Source organism: Capricornis sumatraensis, chromosome 7, assembly GCF_032405125.1.
Source record: "Capricornis sumatraensis isolate serow.1 chromosome 7, serow.2, whole genome shotgun sequence".
In the NCBI taxonomy this organism is placed as follows: Eukaryota; Metazoa; Chordata; class Mammalia; order Artiodactyla; family Bovidae; genus Capricornis; species Capricornis sumatraensis.
In genome coordinates this window covers 61,854,120-61,880,385 of record NC_091075.1, presented here as the reverse complement: position 1 = coordinate 61,880,385, position 26,266 = coordinate 61,854,120, and the positions used below count along the sequence as shown (strand labels likewise).

Sequence of the window (26,266 nt, the reverse complement as noted above, 5' to 3'; positions counted from 1 at the left end):
ATTTGTCCAACTCAACAGACCCACCCAAACGATCAACTTGAAGTTTAGATTATGCTCAGATTAAGACTAGGAGTGTTTCCGTTTTTATTTTACTCGTCATCACAAATGAAGCCATCGTCTGATTGCCTATGCACATTTGGACTCCAAATTAAACCTTCAGTCACCTAGACCTCTTGTTTTACAGGGCTGCTATTTTTAAAATTTATTTATGTCTTTTTTGACTGTGCTGGGCCTTCGTTGCTGTGAGGGCTTTTCTCTAGTTTTGGCGAGTGTGGCCTACTCTCTAGTTGCGATTTGCGGGCTTCTCATTGCCGTGGCTTCTCTTGTTTCAGAGAACGGGCTTTACGGCGCTGGGGCTTCAGCAGTCACTGCTTGTGGGCTCCAGAGCCCGGGCTTAGGTGCTCCGCAGTATGTGAGAGTTTCCCAGATCAGGGATCGAACCTGTGTTTTCTGTTTGTCTTTCTGTTTTGTAAATAAGTTCATTCGTATCATTTTTGTAGATTCTGTATGTAAGTGATATCACTGGGGCAGCTGTGTAACCCCATCAACAGTGGATGGTGTGTACTGTACCCCTAAACCAGGGAGTGCATGGCCGCAGGGATGCTGGCTTTGGCCCCCATGCTCCAGAGAGGGCTCTGGGCCTGGTCTCACCATTGCAGAGGTGAATTAGAAGTCCTTCCCCAAGAGTTCTCATGTTTTCTTTTTTAAGTCTAAAAGTAGAATTTAGGGATAAACGAATACTGCCATCTTTTGTCAATTTCCCTTTTTTGTAATACTCAAAGTACAGTTCAGTTCAGTCGCTCAGTCGTGTCCAACTCTTTGCGACCCCATGAACTGCAGCACACCAGGCCTCCCTGTCCGTCACCAACTCCTGGAGTCTACCGAAACCCATATCCATTGAGTTGGTGATGCCATCCAACCATCTCATCTTCTGTTGTCTCCTTCTCCTCCTGCCCTCAATCTTTCCTAGCATCAGGGTCTTTTCCAATGAGTCAGCTCTTCACATGAGGTGACCAAAGTACCAGAGTTTCAGCTTTAATATCAGTCCTTCCAATGAACACCCAGGACTGATCTCCTTTAGGGTGGACTGGTTGGATCTCCTTCAAGTCCAAGGGACTCTCAAGAATCTTCTCCAACACCACAGTTCAAAAGCATCAATCCTTCGGTGCTCAGCTTTCTTTATAGTCCAACTCTCACATCCATACATGACTACTGGAAAAACCATAGCCTTGACGAGACAGACCTTTGTTGGCAAAGTAATGTCTCTGCTTTTGAATATGCTATCTAGGTTGGTCATAACTTTCCTTCCAAGGAGTAAGCATCTTTTAATTTCATGGCTGCAATCACCATCTTCAGTGATTTTGGAGCCCCCAAAATATGTATTGCTAGAAGGTTTGCTACTGATATATGGCCCAAATCAATTGTGCACTCACCAAACTAAGCAAAACCAGCTTGCTCAACAAAGTTGGTTCACATTGCAAATGGACATTAGAGTTTAGAATGTAGGCTGGTAACAGATCTTGACATTTGTCTCTTTCTAGAATGAGAGAATTTTTTTCTTTTTAAATATTGCAGTACACAGGCTCTTTGTTGCAGCAAGTGGGGCTTTCTCTAGTTGTGGCAAAAAGGAGCTACTCACTAGTTTCGGTGAGCTGGCTTCTCATTGCAGTGGCCTTTCTTATTGCTGAGCACAGGCTCTAGATCATATGGGCAGCAGCAGCTGCATGAGGACTTAGTTGCCCTCGGCATGTGCAGTCTTACTTCCCAGACCAGGGATCAAACCTGTGTCCCCTGCATTGGCATGTGGATTATGTCCCTATCTATCTATCATCTGTCTACTTATTTGGATGTGCCAGGTCTTAGTTGTGGCACCCGAGATCTTTAGTTAAGGCACGTGGTATCTTAGTTCCCTGATCAGGGATTCAACCTGGATTCCATGCATTGGCAGGTGTATTCTTAACCACTGGATCACCAAGGAAGTCCCAAGAATTAGAGAAATTTTTTAAAAATAATAAGCATTAACAGTTTATAAAATGAAGAAAACTTGTTTTGAGTATATATATATTTCAAATATTTATTTCTCTGAGTTTTCACCAGTTTTTAAATAGTTATATTTGCATATGTGGTAGAATATTAGAAGAATACCAATTTTGGATTAAAGACATGAAGACAAGGGGCTATCTTTATAGTGGAGAGAGGGCAAGCTTGGATTGGGGTCTCTGTGCTACTTATTTGCTGTGTAGTAAATTCCTTTACCACTATATTTCTCCATTTCTTGTGCTGAAATTGGGAATGTACTGTGTACTTTCCAAGGTGGTTGCAAATGTTAGAGATGACATCTGTAATGTGCTGGGTACAAACAGATATGCAGTAAAGACGCTAGAACTGATAGCTTTAATTATCTGCTTGTGCAGAAGCATTGTTACTGGTCATTTTGGTTATAGCCCAAGCTGCCCAGCATAATCGCAACTGTTGGATAAAGAGTTTGGATGTCTGTAGAGATGATTGGTTTTGACTTTGGCTACATATTAAAATCATCAAGAACTTTTAAAAATGACCAAGGGCTAGGACCCTCCACAAATTCTAGTTTTATTTTGTTTTTCAATGCTCTCCAGCCAAGGGTGTTCATCCAAGGTGATGTATAATAGTTTAGACCGAATGATAGTTTAGAAGCCATAGTTTCTGCTGATAGCCCTACTTTGCACTATAAATAAACAGGTATATGAGTGAGCCACTGTTTAGTCCACACAAGTGCTGATTTGGTTCAACCCTTGTTGAAAATTCTCTTACGGATTCTCCATAGTTTGCTGTAAAAGTTACTTCCCACTAGGTTTTGTTCTTTATTCTTGTCTGTCCTCTGACTTTTTTTCTAAGAGGGAAGCAGAAGGAAGATAAAAGGAAACAGAAAATGAGGACGATTGTTTCTGTTCCTTTCCCTTTTTTTTGATAGATAAAAAGTAGATTTGTTGAGAGAGATACACACTCCACAATGTGGGCCATCTTGGAAGGTGAGAGGCCTGTTTCTGTTCCTTTGAGCAATTCCAGTTAACACTGCTCAGGAAAGCAGGCACAGAACTGGAGCTGACAGGCAACGGAGCCTTTAAGAGACTACACATCAGTAGCATTTGAGTGTAATAACTGGAAAAGAATTCTCTCCAGGAATATGAGAATTTTCTATTAGGAGAGAGAAAGAAGCCCCGAGACCTGACCACTTTTCAAAAAGGAAATTCCAGAAGGCACCTTCTTTATTGGAATTCAGTTCAGTTCAGTCACTCAGTCGTGTCCAACTTTTTACAACCCCATGAACCACAGCACGTCAGGCCTCCCTATCCATCACCAACTCTCGGAGTTTACCCAAACTCATGTCCATTGAGTCGGTGATGCCATCCAACCATCTCATTCTCTGTCGTCCCCTTCTCCTCCTGCCCTCAATCTTTCGCAGCATCAGAGTCTTTTCCAATGAGTCAACTCTTTGCATGAGGTGGCCAAAGTACTGGAGTTTCAGCTTCAACATCAGTCCTTCCAATGAAAACTCAGGACAGATCTCCTTTAGTAAGGATGGACTGGTTGGATCTCCTTGCAGTCTAAGGGACTCTCAAGAGTCTTCTCCAACACCACACTTCAAAAGCATCAATTCTTTGGCACTCAGCTTTCTTCACAGTCCAATTCGCACATCCATACATGACTACTGGAAAAACCATAGCCTTGACTAGATGGACCTTTGTTGGCAAAGTAATATCTCTGCTTTTAAATATGCTATCTAGTTGGTTATAACTTTCCTTCCAAGGAGTAAGTGTCTTTTAATTTCGTGGCTGCAATCACTATCTGCAGTGATTTTGGAGCCCCCAAAAATAAAGTCTGACACTGTTTCCACTGTTCTCCCATCTATTTCCCATGAAGTGATGAGACCAGATGCCATGATCTTAGTTTTCTGAATGTTGAGCTTTAAGCCAACTTTTTCCACTCTCCTCTTTCACTTTCATCAAGAGGCCCTTTAGTTCTTCTTCACTTTCTACCATAAGGGTGATATCATCTGCATATCTGAGGTTATTGATATTTCCCCTGGCAATCTTGATTCCAGCTTGTGCTTCTTCCAGTCCAGCGTTTCTCATGATGTACTCTGCATATAAATTAAATAAGCAGGGTGACAATATACAGCCTTGATATACTCATTTTCCTATTTGGAACCAGTCTGTTGTTCCATGTCCAGTTCTAACTGTTGCTTCCTGACCTGCATACAGGTTTCTCAAGAGGCAGGTCAGGTGGTCTGGTATTCCCATCTCTTTCAGAATTTTCCACAATTTATTGTGATCCAAACAGTCAAAGGCTTTGGCATAGTCAATAAAGCAGAAACAGATGTTTTTCTGGAACTCTCTTGCTTTTTCGATGGTCCAATGAATGTTGGCAATTTGATCTCTGGTTCCTCTGCCTTTTCTAAATCCAGCTTGAACATCTGGAAGTTCACGGTTCACATATTGCTGAACCCTGGCTTGGAGAATTTTGAGTATTACTTTACTAGCGTGTGAGATGAGTACAATTGTGCAGTAGTTTGAGCATTCTTTGGCATTGCCTTTCTTTGGGATTGGAATGAAATCCTATCCTTGGTTAATTTTCTGTTTGAATGTCAGCATTTCTCTTCAAAGATACATTAGCACCACTCTTCTGTTATACAAAACAATGAAATGCCCTTTTCAATAAGGGCAAAAAGACATAGAGTAAAATTTTGCTAAAGGAATTCAGAAAGGAAAAAAGAAAGCTTTTTACTAGACCTGGAGAATACATTTGTTGAACTGTAAAAATGAGTGAGAAGAGTGAATTGGGGTTAGGTGAGAGTACTATGTGACCTTGGTTACCCCATCCCATAATAATACATACTAAGGAGGAGAGCTTCAGTGAGACCCTTTGCCATTTAAGGATTCATTTGGTTGCAAGTGACAGAAATCCAATCCCAAATAGTTTAAGGAATCAATCCATGAATATACCAAATAAAATCACATAAAATTACATATATACATATATATTTACTTAGCTGGAAATTCTAAGGAGTTAGAACGTGACTGGATCAAAGGAATCAAAAGAGGTCATCAGGATTGATTTTCTCCCTCGCTCTCTCAGTCTGTTGTCCTGTGTGTTGGTTTTTTAGTTTCAGCTTCCTCGTATCCAAAAGGACTCCAGTTCACCAGCACAGTGGCACACCTGGGTGTGTCCCTGAGTCCTGGGACATAGAGGGGTCCGTTGCCAGGAGCCGTGGGAGGGTGGATGGGCAGGAGAAAGTAGGTGTCTGTTGCACCTGTGGGCTCCATTTCCTCTGCGCTGCTGCTCCGCTGATTCCCACATCTTCTGCCTCAGACTCCAGAGTTGAATTACACCACCTTCCTTGCACTAACATGGATTTACTGATTATTAGGGTGGTTTATCTATGTGGCTGAGACTCTTGATAACTGCTGGAGGTTTTATCATTTCAGCAAGATTTACTCTGAGAACATTGAATGCTTGACTTGTCCATATTGAGAAATTTTTATCATTTTTTTTTCCCCACCAAGTAAAAGCTCATTTGCAAATGTCTAGTTCTAGAAATTGGTATAAGAGTACAGATCTGATTGGGAAGGAACCAGTATTGTGAGCATCAGTTCTCTGCTTTGTTTCAAGAGCAAGAAAACCTCCCGAATAATCCTTGTCAGGGAATAGATACAACATGTTATTCTGTCAACATTGCAATTATTAAGGATTTGTTTTCTCTTTCTTAGTCATTTGTAAGCTTGTGGTAGTTTCAGTTTTATATCTCTCTTTCCTGGTACCACATAGTAGGGAATCAAAAAATATGTATTGAATGATTGAAGAGTCTGGAATTTTTGAATGATTTTCCTGAATTTGGCCGAATTAGAATTAGATTAAAATTCATAATATTACCCCAAAACACCCACATTTATTTGTTATAACTTTGATTTATTACAATAATATCTTTCTAGTTATATTTATAAGCAAGAAGAAATAAAACATTGATGCCCACCTTTCTTCAGGTAAACTAAGCCCCTGGAAAAGGAAATAGCAACCCACTCCAGTACTCTTGCCTGGGAAGTCTCATGGACAGAGGAGCCTGGCAGCCAATCCAGGGATCGCAAAAGAGTCAGACATGACTAAAACAAGAACAGTAATAGGCTGGAACAGTGAACAGCCCTTTCCAGTTTCTTATCTCTCTTAACGAAACTTAAAAATTTTTTCTTGTACGTTCCTAGCACCCTTTGTGGAGAAAGAACTTCACACATTTTGAGCACTTGCTATGTACCAAGTGTCCTGTGGACACATTGTCTAGCCGAAATCCCACAGCCTTAGCATAAAGCCTTCCTCTTTCTCAACTCCCTCCTTCACGATGTCATCCATCATGGCGTTTATCACACCATATTGCAATCTTTGCTTCTTTTCTTGGTCTCCTACTAAACTGTGAGTTTTTCAGCTGCAGAGTCTGTCCTATTCAGGTATGTATTCTCAGTACCCAGCCCACAGTGGGAACTCTGGAAATATTTTTTAACAATTTGGGTATTGTGTAATCTTTATTTTACAAATTAACATCCAAGGTTACTAAGTAGAAAGCGACTAAGGTTAGTTTTTGAGAAAGAATCTGCCTGCCAGTGCAGGAGATGCAGAAATATGGGTTTGATCCCTGGGTCAGGAAGATTCCCTGGAGGAGGAAATGGCAACCCACTCCAGTGTTCTTGCCTGGGAAATCCCATGGACAGAGGAGTCTGACAGGCCACAGTTCATGGGGTCATAAAGAGTCAGACACAACTGGGCATGCACACACATACCAGACTCGAAGGCTTGTTTTCTTTCTGCTAAACCACTCAAGGTTGTTAGGAGGGTTGGCTGGAGTGATGAAGCAGATTGAGGAGGGGAAGTATAAGGGGATGATGAAGAGAGTATTCATTTCTCTTGGGTATATACTATGGAGTGGAATTGCTGGGCTATGGTAAAGCTGTGCTCCACCTGTTAAGGACCTGCCAGACAGCTTTCCATCCAAAGTGACTACACCATTTTACATTCCCGTTAGCAGTATGAGGCTTGCAATACTGGCAAGAATACTGGAGCAGGTTGCCATTTCCTTCTCCAGCGGATCTTCCCAACCCAGGGATCAAACCAGCATCTCCTGTGGCTCCTGCATTGGCAGGCAGAGTCTTTACCACTAGTCTAGTGCCACTTGGGAAGCATAAAGCTATATTGGAAGTATAAAGCTATATGCTTTATACTAAGTTTTGAAGTTGGGAAATGTGAGTCCTCCAACTTTGCTGTTCTTTTTCAAGATCATTTTGCCTTTTGGGCTCCTTTAATTCTCTTACAAATATTAAGACCAGCTTATCAGTTTCCTCAAAGAAGTTAGCTGGAATATTGATAAAGATTGTGTTGACTACATAGATCAGTTTGAGGAGGACTGCCATCTTAACATTACACCTTTGATCCATGAACATGGATGTTTTTCTATTTATGTCGGTCTTCTCATTTCTTTCAACAGTGTTTTGAAGCTTTCATGTTACTATGATATTTTTGAAGCTATTTTAAATGAAAAATTTTTTATTGGACCGTTCATTGATAGTTTATAGAAATACAATTGTATTTTAATTTAAATTGTAATTTAATTTAAACACAGTTGTATTACTTTTGTAGATTGGTTTTGTATGCTGCAACCTTGATAAACTTATTGAATATTTAGTAGTTCTACTGGTATTTTAGTGGATTCTTTAGGATAATCTACATGTAAGATCATTTCAGCTGTGAGTATATGTAGATTTTTGTTGTTGTTGTTGTTTTGGCTGAGTTGTGTAGCTTGTGGGATCTTAGTTCTCCAACCAGGGATTGAACCCAGGCCACAGCAGTGAAAGTGCCAATTCTTAACCACTGGACTGCCAGGGAATTCCTGAATATGCTCAGTTGCTCAGTCATGTCAGACTCTGCAACTCCATGAACTGTAGCCCGCCAGGCTTCTCTGTCCAGGCAAGAATTTTCCAGGCAAGAATGCTGTAGTGAAGGACCATTTACTTCTCCAATTCCTGAGTATATGTAGTTTTATTTCTTTTCTTTTCTTTCTTTCTTTCTTTTTTTTTTTTTTACAATAGGATTGCCCTTTATTTCTTTCTCTTACCTAATTGCCCTGGCTAAAACCTCCAGCACAATTTTTAGTAAATGTGACAAAGAATGGGCATATTTATCTTGTCACAGATTTTAGGGAGAAAGCATTCACTCTTTTACCAAGATGTATGATGTTAGTTGTAGACTTTTGTAGATGCTTTTTTTTTTTTAACCAGATTGAATAAGTTCCCTTGGTTCCTAGTATGTTGAGTGTTTTAATCATTAAAGGTTGTTGCATAATGTCAGATTTTTTTATGTGTGTCTGTTAAAATGACTGTATGGTTTTTGTGCTTTATTGGTAAGGTACAATGTATTGCATTAGGGCTTCCCTGGTTGCTCAGTGGTGGAGTCCACCTGCCAACGCAGGAGACAGGGTTCAATCTCTGTGTCGGGAAAACAAAAGAGCAACCCACTCTGGTATTCTTGCCTGGGAAATTCCATGGACAGAGGAGCCTGGCAGGCCATAGTCCACAGGGTCACAGAAGAGTCAGACACAACTTAGTGACTAAACAACAGTGTATTTCATTGATTGATTTTCTTATGTTAAAATGGTCTGGTATATAATCTTTATATGTTGTGTTCAATTTGGGTTTTGTTGAGGATTTTTCCATCTGTATTCATAAGAGATGTTGATTTGTAGTTTTCTTCTGATATCTTTGTCAGGATTCTGTAGTAGGGTAACACTGGCCACATTGAACTGAGAAGTGTTCTGTCCTTTCCTATTTTTTTACAAGAGTTTGTGGAGGATTGGTGATTATCATACTTTAAACATTTGGCAGAATTCATGAGCAAAGTTCCTGGGCTCTTCATGAAAAAAAAATTATTACTAATTCAAATTTTTTGTTATTGTTGTACTTATAATAGATTTATTATAAGTTTCTTCAGATTTTCTATTTCTTCTTGTGTCTGTTTTGATATAAATATCTTTCTAGGAATTTGTCCATTACATCTAGGTCGTAGACTTGCTGCCATGCAGTTGTTCATCGTATTCCTTTATAATTTTTTATTTCTGAGAAGTCAGTAGTGACATCCCTCTTTTATTCCTGAGTTTAGTAAGTTGAGTCTTCTCTCTTATTTCTTGGTCATTCTAACTAAAGGTTTGTCTATTTTTTTCTATTAAAGAACCAATTTTCAGTTTCATTGATTTTTTTAAAATTGTTTTTCTAGTCTCCGCTTCTTTTATTTCCATTTGAATCTTTATTCTTTTTTATTTCTATGCCTTCTTTGTGTTGTTTCAAGTTTAGTTTGCTCTTCTTTTTCTAGTTTTTTAAAGTGGAAGGATAGATTGCTTACTGCATTTTAATTGGTGTCTTCATTTTCTATCTCACAAGACAGTTTGTGAGTGTGGGTGAGCAATGCCAATTCTGAGCCATTCCATTGAGACCCCCCCTCTGGGGACAGAATCACAAGGCAGCTGGATTCATGAGGCAGGTACACAGAGACTAATTGTTGAAATACTAGCTTCTCACTGTCATGGAGTCTATGTGGCATTGTGGTTCTGGGGCTGAAACATGGACTCTGGAGTCTGGCTGCCTCGGTGTGAGTTCTGTCTCTCACTTAGTAGCTGTGAGACTTTGAACAATGTATATAAGTTCTCTAAGCCTCAGTTTCCACATTTGTAAAATATGCATGGAGATAGTCACTACCTCATAGTGTTGTTGTAAGGATTAAATGAGCTAACACGTGAAGTCTTGGCCAGAGTTGCTGTGCTTAGTCACTCAGTCATGCCTGACTCTTTGTGACCCATGGACTGTAACCTGCCAGGCTCCTCTGTCCATGGGGATTCTCCAGGCAAGAATACTGGAGTGGGTTGCCATGTCCTCCTTCAGGAGATCTTCCCAACCCAGGGATCAAACCCAGGTCTCCCGCATCACAGGCAGATTGTTTACCGTCTGAGCCACCCAGGAAGCCCAGAGTCAGCACATAGCAAATGGTTAGCTATTCTGTTGCTGCTGTTGTTGTCAGCTCAGATGGGTCTGTGTTGAGCTACGTCCATGTAAAGTAACTGCAGAACTTGGAGTTCTGTTTCCATTAGTTTGTGCTTCTTTGCCAACCATCCATGACCTCACCCGAATGTGCTACCAGAATGAACCTCACCTGCGTTTACTACCAAGACATATTTCCTACTGAAGTGTGGCCACCTTGTCTGTTACTTCCAAACATGAGATCTTCTTTTCTCCAAAAGATTGCAGATTTAACTTATTTGATCATCCATCTATCTATATTGTAATGATACTATGAGAACGATTGCAAGAAATTTCATTTCTCTTTAAAATTTATTTATTTCTGGCCATGTTGGGTCTTTGTTGCTGCACTCAGGCTTTCTCCATTTGTGGTGTGGGGGTTTCTCATTGAAGTGGCTTCTCTTGTTGCAGAGCGCAGGCTCTAGGCACACGGGTTTCAGTAGTTGCAGCATTCAGGCTCAGTAGTTGTGACTTGCTGGCTCTAGGGTGCACAGGCTTCAGGAGTTGCAGTTCAGGGGCTCAGGAGTTGCAGCTCCAGGCTCTAAGGCATGGGCTCAGTAGTTGTGGCACGGGGGTTTAGTTGCTCGGAGGCATGTGGAATCTTACCAGACCAGGGATCAAAGATGTGTCCCCTGCATTGACAGGCGGACTCCTATCCACTGCACCACCAGGAAAGTCCCAAGAAATGAATTTTCCTAAACAAATTTTAGACAAGGTCAGGATGGGAGTACCATAAATTATGAAAATCGTGTCACTAAAAAATTCTAATTTAAGCTTTATAGTACGTCAGATTCTCCTCTTGAAGTGGGGATAGAAATGCCCTCTCTGAACTCGACAGAGGAGCTAACGTTAAGATTCTGGTGCCTTAGGACTTCCCTGGTGGCTCAGACGGAAAAGCGTCTGTCTACAGTGAGGGAGACCTGGGTTCGAGCCCTGGGTTGGGAAGATCCCCTGGAGAAGGAAATGGCAATCCACTCCAGTACTGTTGCCTGGAAAATCCCATGGACAGAGGAGCCTGGTACGCTACAGTCTATGGGGTCGCAAAGAGTCGGACACGACTGAGCGACTTCACTTCACTTCAGGCTCCATGAGGGTAGCACGTCCTCCCATTGCAGCTTCAAGACATGGGCTGCTATTTATGTGCCTAAATGGAATTTTTAAAAAATACATACAGGTTATTCCCATCCTTCAGCCAAAGGATGGTTGTTACTTTCAGAGAAAGAAAAAATATATATATAGATCAATCCTCATCAGGAAACCTTCGGTTAGCTTCCTTTAAAATGAAAATATAGCCAATCTCTAGTTATTTATGAATAATAATAGTTAAGATAATCCTAAAACCTTCAAGCAAAGTAATATTTTAATAAAAATATTTTATTGACTATAACTAGATACAAGTTTTATGTTTTTACCATTTGAATATAAGTATTTACTATTAAAACAATAGGTGAGCATTATTTTAATAATAATACATTGCTTCTCTTCCTGAACACTCAGAACATTTTCATGCATATCGTATATTTTTCTCCCTCACAACATCTCTTGGGTTGTTATAGGGAAATAATTATTACCATTTTACCCGAAGAATAAAGTATTTTAAAGACATTTTCCCCCAGTTATTTTCTAGTTAGTAGAGTAAGTACAACCAGTACTCAATTACTCAATTAGTCTTTCTCCCTCCCCTGTCTTTTTTTTTCTCATTAAAATTTTTTATTAGAAGGATCACTAAGTATTAGAAAGGATGTGGATATCCCCCTTTTTTCCTCTGGCCTTGTAGATACAGAGAAATTTGAGAATACTAGATTATACATAGGGAAAAAGTGAAGAAAAGAACTCATTAGTCTATAAATTGACAATCAGCTTTCTTTGTGATATATAAAATTAGATGAATTTTATCCAAGGACGGGTAAGAAGTATATTTATTTTTTGGAAGACTGAACTTAGTGTGAATTAGTCAAAGACGCAGTTGTATTAATAACAATTAAATTTTGTTTGTCTCTTTATACGTGGGGTCAAGCCACTCTTGTTCTTTGTGTAGCCTGATTACAAATAGAAGGGTGTGAAAGATGGGGCAGATGTGCTGAGCGCCATAAGTAATGGGCCATGAGTTCTAAATTAAGCAGTTAGAGTGGCCTGGGATCAGCACCACAGACACCTACCTCTCCAGGCCTGAGCTCCTTAAACACTTAAATATCCAATAGAATTTTCTATGCTATGCTGAGAATATATTATTAAAAGCTTTAGGTTCAATATATTTTGTAAGCTCTGTATTACCAACCTGTGTTATTGGCTGTCTACTATTTTCCAAAAACTTTAGGCCAGCCAGAATAAGAGACCACTAACCCTCAAGATGATCATTTCAAAGAGTGCCAAGACATCAAGTTAAGGCACACACACCCTGAAGCAGCTGTTAAGGTGTGTGTATGTGTATTTATTATATATTATATCTAGATACTAGTTTTTAACAGGAAAGAAATGCATGAGGTACAGGTGAAATCACTAACATCATCAGATAATAGGGACCACAAGGACCATGTCAGTTCCTGAGACTCTGACCCATTCTGTTTTTTTCTTTGCCACATTGAATTCTACCTGCCAATCCTCAATAAAGATTTCTAAAAGAAATTTCTGGTGTAAAAGAGCTAATAAACTTTGGCTCTCCTATGGTTGTTCCCTCCTGGGGGAGCACAAGGAGTAATTTTTGGTGACTACTGAAATCTTAAGACACATCCACTCCAGTATGAGTAAATAAGTACTGGCATTAAAAAAAAAAAATATATATATATATATGTTTTAATTTTATTACTTGTTTTTAATGTTTGGCTTAGTTGGGTCTTTGTTGCTGGACCCAAGATTTCTTGAGCTGCAGCTAACAAGCTCAGTCGTCGTGGCACACAAGCTTAGTTGTCCCGCGGCATACGGGATCTTTCTGGACCAGGGCTCGAACCCATGTCCCTGCAATGACAGGCAGATCCCCAACCACTGGACCACCAGAGACCACTCTAAGTACTGGCATTGACTTTGGGATCCAAAGTAAATGTGAATCCTTGTGAGTAGACTAGGGGTGACTTACAGAAAACAGTAACAATCAGGGATCACCCAACAGATAACAGTAGATGAAACTTTATGTTTAATTATCTAAATTACCCAGAGACTAACCACATAATGTATGCTAGGTGAGTGCCTTTACAGTTAAGCAGGGCACGTGTGCTCTGTTGAATCATAGTAGTATGGGGAATTGGACCTACCAGAACTTCTAAATTCACAAGCCAGTGTTTCTCAACCCATTTCTCTTCTCAGCATTCATTTCACCACCCTCCGACACCTTTCCTCTGAGGATTTTACAGCTTCCATTTAAGTCTGTTCCCTATCCCAGGGTGTAATATCATAAGTATTCCTTATATGTAGTCCATTTCTAAAAGTTGATGAGAACTTTAATTACTCCACCACAATCTGAGATTAAGTATGAACAAGAATGAATTCTATAAGTTATACAACACTATACAAATTAGTAATTGTCCTTACTACTGAATATATAAACATTTCTTCATTTTGATAGGACAGGAGCTAGATTGTTTTCTTATGCAAGTGAAAAAGTTAATGTATTTTTGTCATTTAACAGGTTTTGAATTGAGGGTCTCTAGTGTATGAGTAAGGGCCTATAGTGTAGGTCAGGCAACACAAAGAATATGCACATGAAAGAATTTACTCTGGGGACTTCCCTGGTCAGGGAGCTGAGATCCCACATACCTCAGACCGAAAACCAAAAGCATAAAACAGAAGCAGTATTGTAACAAATTCAATAAAGAGTTTAAAAAAAAAATGGTCCACACCAAAAAAATCCAAAAAAATCTTTAAAAAAAAGAATTTACTCTGTATCCTTAGGCATCTTAGAATGCTTGATCATGTCCTTTTATACCCATTTATATTCCCACTAGAGTATATGTGAATCCCTGTTTTTCCCACCTTTCACCACCAGTGGGTGTTATAAATTTCCAAATTTTTGCTGATTTGATAGGACTTTTAAAATTTAGATTTACATTTATTTAATGGAACAAAATTCAGTGTGAATAAAGTGGAACATATTTTTATGTGTATTGACAATTGAATTTTTCTGCACATTGCCTATTCATATTTTTGCTCATATTTATTGAATTGCATTTGCTTTATTGGTTTGTAAGAGCTCCTGCACAGTAAGGAAACTGACTTTTCTTTATATGTCTTGTAGCCCATCCCATTTGTAGTTTGTCTTTGACTTTATTTTAATGCTATGAAAATGAAAGTTGCTCGGTTGTGTCCGACTCTTTGTGACCCCATGGACTATATACAGTTCATGGAATTCCCCAGGCCAGAAACTGGAGTGGGTAGCCTTTCCCTTAATAAATATTTCTAAATTCCATTTAATTCTTGGTTGAAAGAAAAACTAATGATTGGGACCAGTTTTTAGTTTGATTTGAAAATTAGTTTCAATCTTAACTACTGCATTTAGTTATTTAATTTTCCAACCTAAGTTCAATTATTAACTGATATGTCTCCGTCCTAAGTTCAATTATTAACTGAATCTAAAATGGAGATTTCTTATCATAATTTCCCTTTCATTTTTGAAAGAGAACTAAGTACTATAAATGGTATTCTGTCGCTTCAATTAATTATTATTATTATTTTGTAGTTTTACTTCCAATAAATACATTAGAGACAGCCACTCAAAAGAAATCTAATAAGCAGTTTTTGTTAATCACATGCTTGTAAGCTGTGTGTACTTCCTCTTTATAAAACTACGTTTTCACAGTAATGTGTTTTTCCAATTAAAAAAAAATTGTCCATTTGAGTAATTCCCTGGTGGCTCAGTGGGTAAAGCGTCTGCCTACAATGCGGGAGACCCAGGTTCGATCCCTGGGTCGGGAAGATCCCCTGGAGAAGGAAATGGCAACCCACTCCAGTACTTTTGCCTGGAAAATCCCATGGACTGAGAAGCCTGGTAGGCTACAGTCCATGGGGTCGCAAAGAGTCGGACACGACTGAGCGACTTTCCCTTGAGTAATTTTAAGGAGTCATGACTGACACTATTATTTTCATTAACATCAGATCAAAGTGATTTTCATATATATATCCTTTCATAGTTTCACTTGGAACTAACTCTGGGGCTGATGATTTCAGCATTGGTGTTTCTAAAAACACATTGTGTTAACAAGTTGCTCCATTGCCGTTTTGTTTTGTTTCCTTTCCTATGAAACAATGCCAGAGAAGTGAGTGCTTCTCAGTGCACTGCGGTGTCAGGGACACATATGGATTTCAGATGGGGAGCCTGAAACAAACATGGTAGGAGAACAGAAGAGGCACACACATGCAGGCTCTTACTACACAGAGGGAGCATCTGTTACTGTGACTTTCCTTCTTCCCAATTGTTTTCATAGTTGTTCACCAAAGTGTTAAAGATTTAGCTTTGCAGTCTTTGTTTCACAAGGATTCTTCCTAAGCTGAATTTTCTAACTATGATTTATGGCTCCATATGGTAAGTCAAAATATTTTACCAGTAGTTTGAAATTTTATCAAGAGCATTGAGCACCCAGGTTAGTGAATTTCTGTGTGTATGCCCTTAGCAGAGAGACACGTTGAAAGCAGATGGCTTGTATATGATGTATTTTGTAAGGTATTAATACTATCAGCTTGTCATGCAAATGAATGGCAACCATGTAAATCAACAACAACCCCCCCCAAAAAAAAAAAATCAAAAGAAAGTCTTAAACTTTGTGTATAAGTTTTAATTTTCAAATGTGGAATTATAGTTTATGCAATGCTGTGATAACAGAAATTCCAAACCATTTTGCAAATGGCACACAGTTGTCAAAGTCACACACACACACACACACACGCACACACACACACACACATATATGTATGTCTATATATATGTGTCTGACGCAGAAATGCTGAAGCAGTGTGGCAAGAAAGCCATGTAGAGAAAGGCAGATAACTACATAAGAAGCCTTTCTGAGAAGATGACTCCAGAGAAGAGTTGTGAAAGAAAACACAGATCTGTTCAGACATAGAAAGTAGAAAGAGAGTAGGGGATTTTGCACGTGGGTGTGTATCTGTCGAGGTTGAGAGGAACAAAGGGAAATTATGCAGTGGTTTGCAGTCAGAAGTTAAGATTTGCAGTTCATGATCAAAAAGCTCGTAACGTTATGGATGATCAGGATCACCTCAAATTCCTTTCATTAAGCTAGATAGTTCTTACTGCTTTCTGAATGGTTAGCAGGAAAAGTGGCTATCGAATGGGAAGGAAAGAGGTTGTATGTGGTTAGTGTTAGCTAAATTGATAAGAGAAAGGGAAATAATTGGCATTAAGAACTTAAAAGGATGGGTTGAAAAGGAGAGAAAGGGGCTAAAACAAGAAATTATCTTATCAAATCATTTAAATTTTTCTGATAACCAAATGTAATGTTAAAATATAGACTACAAATAGGAAAAACTTAAATCACCATATTTAATATTCTTATTATCCGAAGACAACCACTATCAACATTTTATTATATTTTTCTAGTTTTTACATCTATAGTATCAGTTGAGATCATGCTATACATACAGTTTTCTGTACTGTTTTCTTAATCTCACATATCATAAACTTTTATTCATAACATTAAAATTCTATGTAAATGTAATTTTTAGTGGCTAAAGAACTAATATAATTTTTAGTAGCTTCTGTACCATCATTTATTTAACCATTCCCTCAAGGTGAATTGTTTGGATGGTTTCTAAATGTATCACTGAGATAAGCATCTTTATATATAAACTTCATTTTAATTATTTCTTTAGATAGATCTTAATGATTTAATCGCCAAATGAAGAGAATAAATATTTTCAATGCTTTTCATATATATTACAATTTTTTTAAGGAATGGTTTTGGTCAGTTTATATTTGTCTTACTAAAGAGTGGCATTTTAGCACTATTCATTAAAAATATTTGCTAATTTTATTGGTTAAAAGTGATATTCTAAGCATGTATCTTGTCTGAATTTACATTTATTTGTTTACCAATGAGGCTGAACATCTTGTCAAGTTTCAGTCATTTGTAATTCTTGAAGTGAGAGATTAAAATACATTTACCATGCATATATGATAAGTATATTAGCTGGTATATTTCATATTATTAGCTAACAGGACATCTAAAGAGACTGTAGACTATTCTTTCAAGTGGAAGAATAGAAAGTAAAGGCCAAGTGGTGTAACCGGAGAGTGGACACAGAGGATGAGGGAGGAAGATCCTAGACTGAAGTCAGTGTTGGGGGACAGAGGGGGAGTCAGTAATAAAGGTCTTCCAAAGCGGATCATAGTCATGAGGGGCATTCAGTAGGATGGGTCATGAAGTCCAAGATGGAAAGAGTATGCAATAGACAAAGAGCAGCAAACTCAAAGGGCCCGGTGGAGACGACGGCCAGACAGCGAATGAGGGAGGCACCCACGTAGAGTCCTCCTCCTTCACCTCCAGGAAGCCTGCGGAGGTTCCCAGGCTTCCCACGGAGGCTCTTGTTTACACAAGTCTGTGTTTCCCTCAAATCTGGAAGTTTTCAATAATATGGATCTTTTGTATAGCCTCTCTCCCACCCACCCAGCGTGTCTCTTTTAATAACGAAGGTCGATGAGACTGTATTTCGTGTATTTATTGTTTCTAGGCCCTGAAGTCAGCTTTCCATAGCATGCACATGTTTTTGAATTAAACAACCATAAAAGTACCAAAGAAAACTAGAAATGGAGAGGACCGCAGAGTTTACGCATAATACATTTAGCAGTGAAGTGAAGGACTGAGTTGATTAGCTTAAACCTAGATTTTAAAAATAATATTCTGAGATGCTGCCCGATGGTTAACATCACTGATACTATACATCTGCACTTTTACTGCTTATGAATGAATGCCATGCCATGCAAAATGTTTTACCCATATTACTGACACGGTGTTATGGAACCACCCTGACCCCAGCTGCCCGGGCTGCAGTGTGAGGATCCTGGACACTGCCGGCCTACAGGTCATCCAGTAGTCAGCTCTGCCCATTCTGCCTTTATGATGTAATTCAAAGTCAACTTCTCTTCTCAGGACCCCAGGGTTACCAGGCCTGAACAGCCTCCAGTCCATCTCTCTGCTTCGTCATCTGCATGCCTGGGATCTCGTTTTCAGCCCAGAGTGATCTTAAGAAAAAGAAAATCAGATCTCGTCACTTCTCTGCTAAAAATCCTCCATTAAACCCAGTAGAACCAAAATCCTTGCCTGTCAGCCCCGCGTTTGGCCCCGTCTCCTCTGCTCACTCTACTTCAGCTTCACTATCTTTGTCTTCAGATACCCCACTGCAGTCTTTCCTTAAGAGAAAAAGGACTTCCCTGACCATCCTACTCAAAATAGCTCCCCCTTTTCCCTCCTAACTCTGCTTTATTCTTCCTCATAGTATTTGTCACTATGCTCCCTCCCCAAAACATATATTTTCATTTTGATTATGTTTCTCCAGCATAACAGGAAGGACCATGTCTGTCTTAGTCACCACTTTATCTTCAAGGTCTAGAACAAAGACAGTCAATGACAGTAACCATTTGTTGAATGACTGAATGACTCATCTAACCAATTTAAATTGAGTATCTTGAGAAGTTACCATGCGCTCATAGAAACTTAGGTTCATTATGTCTAAGCTATTTGCCTCAGTACTATTTTATGTTGTTCTTTTTTATTGAATATACACTGCTTGCTAATTTTAGCATTATCTAAACTGACCAGCCTTGCAATTGATCTATTAAAGGTGTCCTCATGTTTCTAATTAATGACTTAACCGATGTTTATAGATGCACAGCAGTTAAAGTTTTAATCTGCTAGATTGTTTTTTACATGATTTCTATTGTTTCCATATTAAATTTTTTCTTTAGAATATCTGCTTCTATGTTCTCAAAAAGTAAGAGCTTCTTTTACAAAATGGCAAAAGTATATTGATCATATAATTAAGCTTAAACAAGAAGTGAACCCAAGAGTTTTAAAGAAAAAAAAATGTTCACAGTCTTTTAAAGACAACATGACTTATTTAGGACCTTGCCAGCCATTCAAGCCCCAGATAAGATTCAATTTCTTGGTTGATTAAGGTATTATACTTATGAAATACATTATGTAATTCTTCAGCAAAGAGGTTTTGTTTTTTTTTTGAATCACAAACTAAACAGAGAAGTGTATTTTTATTTTTAAAATTTCTTTTTAGCTGTCCTGGGTCTTTGTTGCCGTGCGGCCTTTTCTCTAGTTGCAGTGAGCAGGGGTCCAGTTGCTGTGCACAAGCTTCGCATCGCGGTGGCTTCTCTTGTTGCAGGGTACGGGCTCCAGAGTACTCAGGCTTTAGTAGTTTCGGTTCATGGGCTCAGGAGATTCGGCTCTCTGGCTTGCAGAGCACGGGGTCAATTGTATTGCATGGGTTTAGTCACCCTGAGGTATGTGGGATCCTTCCAGATCAGGGGTCAAACCTGTGTATCCTGCTTTGGCAGGTGGATTCTTTACCACTGAGCCACCAGGGAAGCCCCAAGAAGTGCATGTTTTCAAGTTGTGAGCTTTGTGATTGCCGTGTAAGTAACCTAAAATGACTATAAATCAGAAGGCAGCCTGCTGGCACCCCCAGATGGAAGCTTTCCCCATGGACTCTGGTCAACTTGATAAGGCTCCTACGTGACCTTGCAGCATTTAGTGTCTGCACAGCACGTGGTGCTGCGGTTCGCCCTGTATTTTATGTCTTTCAGTTGTTTGATATTTAATTGTCTCCAAAAAGATTATTAGTTATTAGCTCCCAGTTCATAGAGCCCACATCAGGGTCCAGGTCTTTGACTGCTTTTTCCCTCTGTGCTTGAATATATTGCAGAGCATTATTGAAAATAAACACATCTGGACAGAAAAGCACAGTGCTTGGTAAATCCAGAATGGTAGGGGATTTCTGTGGTAATTTAGAGGAAATTAAAATACCATTTAACTATTAAAGAGTAAAACCTACATATTACTTTGCAAAATCACACGCTTCCTGAGCTCTTGTTAACCGGATTGCTCATTGTGGGGAGGGGGTTCTCCTTTTTACAGTATGGCTTTTGTGTTAAAAGTAGAACACAGGGCTTGGATTTTACACATTATTTATGACTTTGTAATAGATATCTCCTCTCCACCTGCATTCAGTATTTCTTCTCAGCTTCTTCTTTTAAAAAATAAAAAGTGTGTTAAAACTACCACAGGATATGTAAAGTAAAGACTGGTAATTAGGTAATTACGAGGTACTACAGTTTGCTGTAGTTCCTGGAATGTGAAGTCAAGTGGGCCTTAGGAAGCATCACTACGAACAAAGCTAGTGGAGGTGACGGAATTCCAGTTGAGCTATTTCAAATCCTGAAAGATGATGCTGTGAAAGTGCTGCACTCAATATGCCAGCAAATTTGGAAAACTCAGCAGTGGCCATAGGACTGGAAAAGGTCAATTTTCATTCCAATCCCAAAGAAAGGCAATGCCAAAAAATGTTCAAACCACTGCACAATTGCACTCACCTCACACGCTAGTAAAGTAATGCTCAAAATTCTCCAACTCTCCAATTCTCCAAAATTCTCCAATTCTCCAAAATTCTCCAACCATGAACTTCCAGATGTTCAAGCTGGTTTTAGAAAAGGCAGAGGAACCAGAGATCAAATTGCCAACACCCGCTGGATCATGGAAAAAGCAAGAGAGTTCCTGATAAACATCTATTTCTGCTTTATTGACTATGCCAAAGCCTTTGACTGTGTGGATCACAATAAACTGTGGAAAATTCTGAAAGAGATGGGAATACCAGACCACCTAACCTGCCTCTTGAGAAATCTGTATGCAGGCCAGGAAGCAACAGTTAGAACTGGACATGGAACAACAGACTGGTTCCAAATAGGAAAATGAGTACGTCAAGGCTGTATATTGTCACCCTGCTTATTTAATTTATATGCAGAGTACATCATGAGAAACGCTGGACTGGAAGAAACACAAGCTGGAATCAAGATTGCTGGAAGAAATATCAATAACCTCAGATATGCAGATGATATCACCCTTATGGCAGAAAGTGAAGAGGAACTAAAAAGCCTCTTGATGAAAATGAAAGAGGAGAGTGAAAAAGTTGGCTTAAAACTCAACATTCAGAAAATGAAGATCATGGCATCTGGTCCCATCACTTCATGGGAAATAGATGGGGAAACAGTGGAAACAGTGTCAGACTATTTTGGGGGGCTCCAAAATCACTGCAGATGGTGATTGAAGCCATGAAATTAAAAGACGCTTACTCCTTGGAAGGAAAGCTATGACCAACCTAGATAGCATATTCAAAAGCACATTACTTTGCCAACAAATGTCCGTCTAGTCAAGGCTATGGTTTTTCCAGTAGTCATGTATGGATGTGAGAGTTGGACTGTGAAGAAAGCTGAGCACCGAAGAATTGATGCTTTTGGACTGTGGTGTTGGAGAAGACTCTTGAGAGTCCCTTGGACTGCAAGGAGATCCAACTGGTCAATTCTAAAGGAGATCAGTCCTGGGTGTTCTTTGGAAGGAATGATGCTAAAGCTGAAACTCCAGTACTTTGGCCACCTCATGCAAAGAGCTGACTCGTTGGGAAAGACTCTGATACTGGGAGGGATTGGGGGCAGGAGGAGAAGGGGACGACAGAGGATGAGGTGGCTGGATGGCATCACCAACTCGATGGACATGAGTTTGAGTGAACTCTGGGAGCTGGTGATGGACAGGGAGGCCTGGGGTGCTGCAATTCATGGGGTCGCAAAGAGTTGGACATGACTGAGCGGCTGAACTGAACTGACTGACAGTTTGCTGTGGTAGGGGAGCAGGAAGTGATCACTGTCAAACCTAGCAGGTTTCTAAGAGTTAGTGAAGATTACTGTAGGTAAAGGGATGTTAACAGTGCATGCAGCTGAGGCCAAGGTGTGTGTATGTTGGGTATACGTGGAAACCAAAAGATGTTTGGAGGTGTTAATCCTTTTATAATGTTGCCATTCTTTTGGTGGGTTCCATGTTTATCCTTCTTTAGGAGGACTCTCATACCTGCATGCCTTCACCTCTTTGAACTCACCTTCCCAATGTCGATTAGTTACTGGTCATGACCAACTATTGTTGCTGACACCACCCATACAGGTAATATGGCTTCAGTGCTGATAATTGACACTTTTTCATATAAAGGCTAGTACCTTGGTGTGTGTGTGTGTGTGTGTGTGTGTGTGTACCATTTCTTCCTCTTCTGCTTTAGTCATGCATTAATAGAGTAACCAATTTCAGCAAAAGTTTTGAAATTCTAAATAGTGTAAAGTTTACTTCTGGAAAGCTATATACTACTATTAAATATAGAGCAACACACATTCACTTGATCTTCACACTGGCTAGATCTTTAAGTCTTTAGGTAAGATAAAATAAAAAATAATGTTCTCCTAATAGGATGTAAAAGGGACTTTAATAAATGTTGTTGGTCAGTCACAAAATCATGTCCAACTCTTTGTGACCCCATGGACTGCAGCCCACCAGGCTCCTCTGTCCATGGGGATCTTCAAGCAAGAATACTGAAGTGGGTTGCCATGTCATTCTCTAGGGGATCTTCCCAACCCAGAGATTGAACCCTGAGTCTCCTGCACTGGCAGGCAGATTCTTTACTGGTGAGCCACCAGGGAAGCTCTGAGAGATATTACCTATATTTAAAATAACCCACATGACAATTTCCTGGCTTATTACCAGGTCCGCATCCATGCTACAACATCTCTTTTCCATGATCTGTCTGAATCTTATTTCTTATTCCTTTCTCCAGATTTACCTTAGAGCTTACCTTAGTGTTTTTTTTTTTTTTTTTTTGCCAGTCTCAGATCTCATATTTGCCTGCTGTCAGTCCACTCTAAAAACAAAGTTGCTTTGTTAAGACAAAGGATGCTCCTCCAGGGATGACTTACGCATGCCAGAGCTGTCGGAAGTTAGGCAGCAAATGTAGCATGTGTCTACTGTGATGCCACCAACATACAGTTTTTGTACATCTGCCTTCACGGAGGCTTATGTAATAGGAATCGGTGTCCCTACCAGCAGAACGGCTGACTTTTACTTTTCTTGTGTACTTGTCTATATCATGTGCATTTATGATAACTTGTGTGCCTTGTTTTTTGCCAAGACCATAGATATTGGTATGCCATGTGTATTTTTAAAATTAACTCTGTTCAAAGCAGAAGCAGGCAGAAGTTGCTCATTTTTGTTCAGGGTAGGCTGTAATGGTAATTATGCCTTTAGATATTCAGTGAAAAGCTGCCCTGCCCTTACTTTAGAAATTTATCATCTTGAGATGGTTTGTTCCCTATGTTTTTGTATTCTTGGTAATGTTTGTATAAGAATTCACACACACACAAACACATTTTCTCTTTTTCTCTCACAGGCATTCATAAACCAAACCTTTAAACCAAAAATATTCTTCCTAATGCTTAAAGCATGTCACACATCCAGAATTTATTAAATTCTTATATAATATTCTTACATAATATACTCAATTACACTTATATAAAAAGGCAGATTTTCTGGGTTCCTTTTGTAGTCAAAAGGAATTCAGTGTAAATTTAGCAGTTTTTTGGAAACACTGCCTTAGTATCATTGCAAGAGATTGCTTCCATTTTCCTTTAATCAGAACTTAGCAATTTAGTTTTATATAATATTTAACGTGATTATAATCTTAGACTTGTTCTGGATTTTGACCCTTTACTAAGTAACCTGTTGATAATTTTCTTGTCACTATTGATAGCTTTAGATTATTTCATTTGGGAGTAATAAAACTGTCTCTCTTAAAAAATGTAAGTAGATAAGTAGATTTAAAACTTGTTACTCTGGCCTTTTTCCCATCCTGGCTATTTCAGATTGCTAAAGTTATGGGATTTACAAAATAACAACTAATGGAAAATTCAAGACCACAAGTTTGAAATGTTTGTTTCAGGAAGAGTTATAGATTTGTTCCTTTCTTTGGACCCTGTGGGGTGCTTTCTTTGTATGCTAAGTCCTGTCCAACTTTTGTGATCCCCGCCAGGCTCCTCTGTCCATGGGATTCCCCAGGCAAGAAGTGGGTTGCCATTTCCTTCTCCAGGGGATTCCCAACCCAGGAATCAAACCCTCGTCTCCTGTATTGGCAGGTGGATTCCTTACCCCTGAGCTGTAGAGCGCATGTTAATCCTGGCTCAGGTGGTCCCAGATGTCACTGGTTAGCTTTCAGGAAGCCTCCTGTAGTCCATCTTCTGGTCCCTTCTTCCCTGATCTGCCGGCTGCCTGAAGTGACCATCTCAACCCCCAGAGCGTTTCCATCTCTTTGCTCCTTACAGAGGAATATATTTACTCTGCTTAAGTGTTTCTGGTCCTCCGAACCCGTTGTTATGTACGGACTGTTTTTATTGTCCATGAATCATGTTTTACTGCTCCTTTTTCTTTCTACCCCTTCTATTTTCCCCTGCCTCTTACCAATAAATCCATTGCCAGCTCCAAATGGATAAAGTAAAATAAATGAGGGTTTAGTTCTTGTGTAATTTTTGCCTCTCTCTTTTTTCTACCAGGCTTATCTAAACCCTATTACTGGTAGTGATTAGGAGAAAAGATAAAGGGTACTCACTCCCAGTTACCTACCCCAGATACAATGAGAAGAAAAAAAAAATTCTATATATAAATAAAAAACTAAAAAATAGAACATTTCTAGGAAATCATGGTAACATTTTTTGAGTACTTTCTATTTTGGAAATTTTCTAAGCACTTCATGAAGTGTTTAAAACTCAACAACTCAGGTGAAGTAAGAATTGTTTTTTGTTGTTTTTTTTTTTTTTGTAGCAAGCAGAACAATGTAATCGGCACCCACCTTATTTCTAGGAAGGTGAATTTTAAAAATACATTTGTTTCCTTTTAGTTAGTATTGGTGATAGAATAAAATACTTCAGGTACATTTCCTTCTCTATGAAATGTCAAAACTTTTGTCTTCTTGGGTCTTCCCCAGATCCATTTGCTACCGAAAGTTTGCTATTAAATTGTCAGGCTGGTGTGGAGCATTTTGTATCTGGTGATTTAAACACCTCCCTTCTTTCTGTACCACCCACTCAAGTTCATTCCAGGTGCCCTTAGCAAATGACTCCCAAGGCATTTAAGTGGCCAAAGCTCATTGACCAATGAGGAGAAGTGTGTCATGTATAATAGAGTTACGCAGTTCCTGGATCAGGAGCAAAGTTTGCTTAAGCAAAGCTTTTGTTACCATTATTAGCCTGTCGCATCCAGATTTCAAGACTGGAAAGGTAGGGGACACCTTATTTGTTGTAATTGGAAGAGAGGAGGAGATGGTTTTGTTTAGTTAAAGTAATTTAGATCAGGTTGAATAAACAAGTGATCCATTTTGTTTTTAATTGAGGGCAAAAAAAATTTTAGAAGTTTGTGAGAATTTCAAATGCTGCACAGTTTGCCTTACCAGCAGCAAAACCAAACTTCTTAAGAACATTTAAAAAACAAAAAACAAAACAGTTTGTCTAGCATCTTTTCACTTTATCACACTTGAAAAAACTAGGTGGAAAAAAAGTCATGTTTTCATAGATTGCTGCTATTTTCATTCTGGGATTAAAAGCAGGAATTTATCAGTAATATCCACATTTGTTTTTCAAAGTCATTTCAGACTCAGTTGCTACAAAAGAATTTTGTGTGATTATTTAAATGAGATAAGGAAAAATATGAAATTAATAGAATTAGCTCTTGAGAGTTACTACATAAAGGTTACTGATAATGACTGAGAAAAGTTCAGGTGTAAAAAGACTCTCATATCAATCATACTGCTTTTTTCAAGCCAACAGTAAAGTTTATGAAATGGAATTAGTTAAGTGTAGGTTTATATACTTTAAGCACTATATAAATTAGTTTCACTTTTATTAGAAGGAATAATTTATATTTTATATGCTGTTTAGATGTTCTAATATTAAAGAAGCCAGAGATAAAGAATCTTTATTTGCTTTTTTCTACCTGGAAATGGAGTGATCTGGATAGCATTTGAAGCTAATCCTAAAAAGAAAAACCCTTGTCATTATGAATAAAATACAATGAATCAATGTTATAACAAAATGTATACATAAAAACATTTATTACTGATATTTTACTTATTCCTTAGCCTACATCTAAAGTTTA

The 26,266-nt window shown here is 38.9% G+C and overlaps 1 protein-coding gene and 1 non-coding gene across 2 annotated transcripts in view; both read left to right on the top strand.

Annotated features, from left to right (window-relative positions):
• RBM47 (RNA binding motif protein 47) overlaps positions 1 to 26,266 on the top strand; it is a 101,410-nt gene that overhangs the window by 31,681 nt on the left and 43,463 nt on the right. The gene's annotated exons all lie outside the window — the stretch shown is intronic.
• TRNAC-ACA (transfer RNA cysteine (anticodon ACA)) lies at positions 14,919 to 14,990 on the top strand. Its single transcript has one exon. It is a non-coding gene; the product is annotated as a tRNA-Cys (tRNA).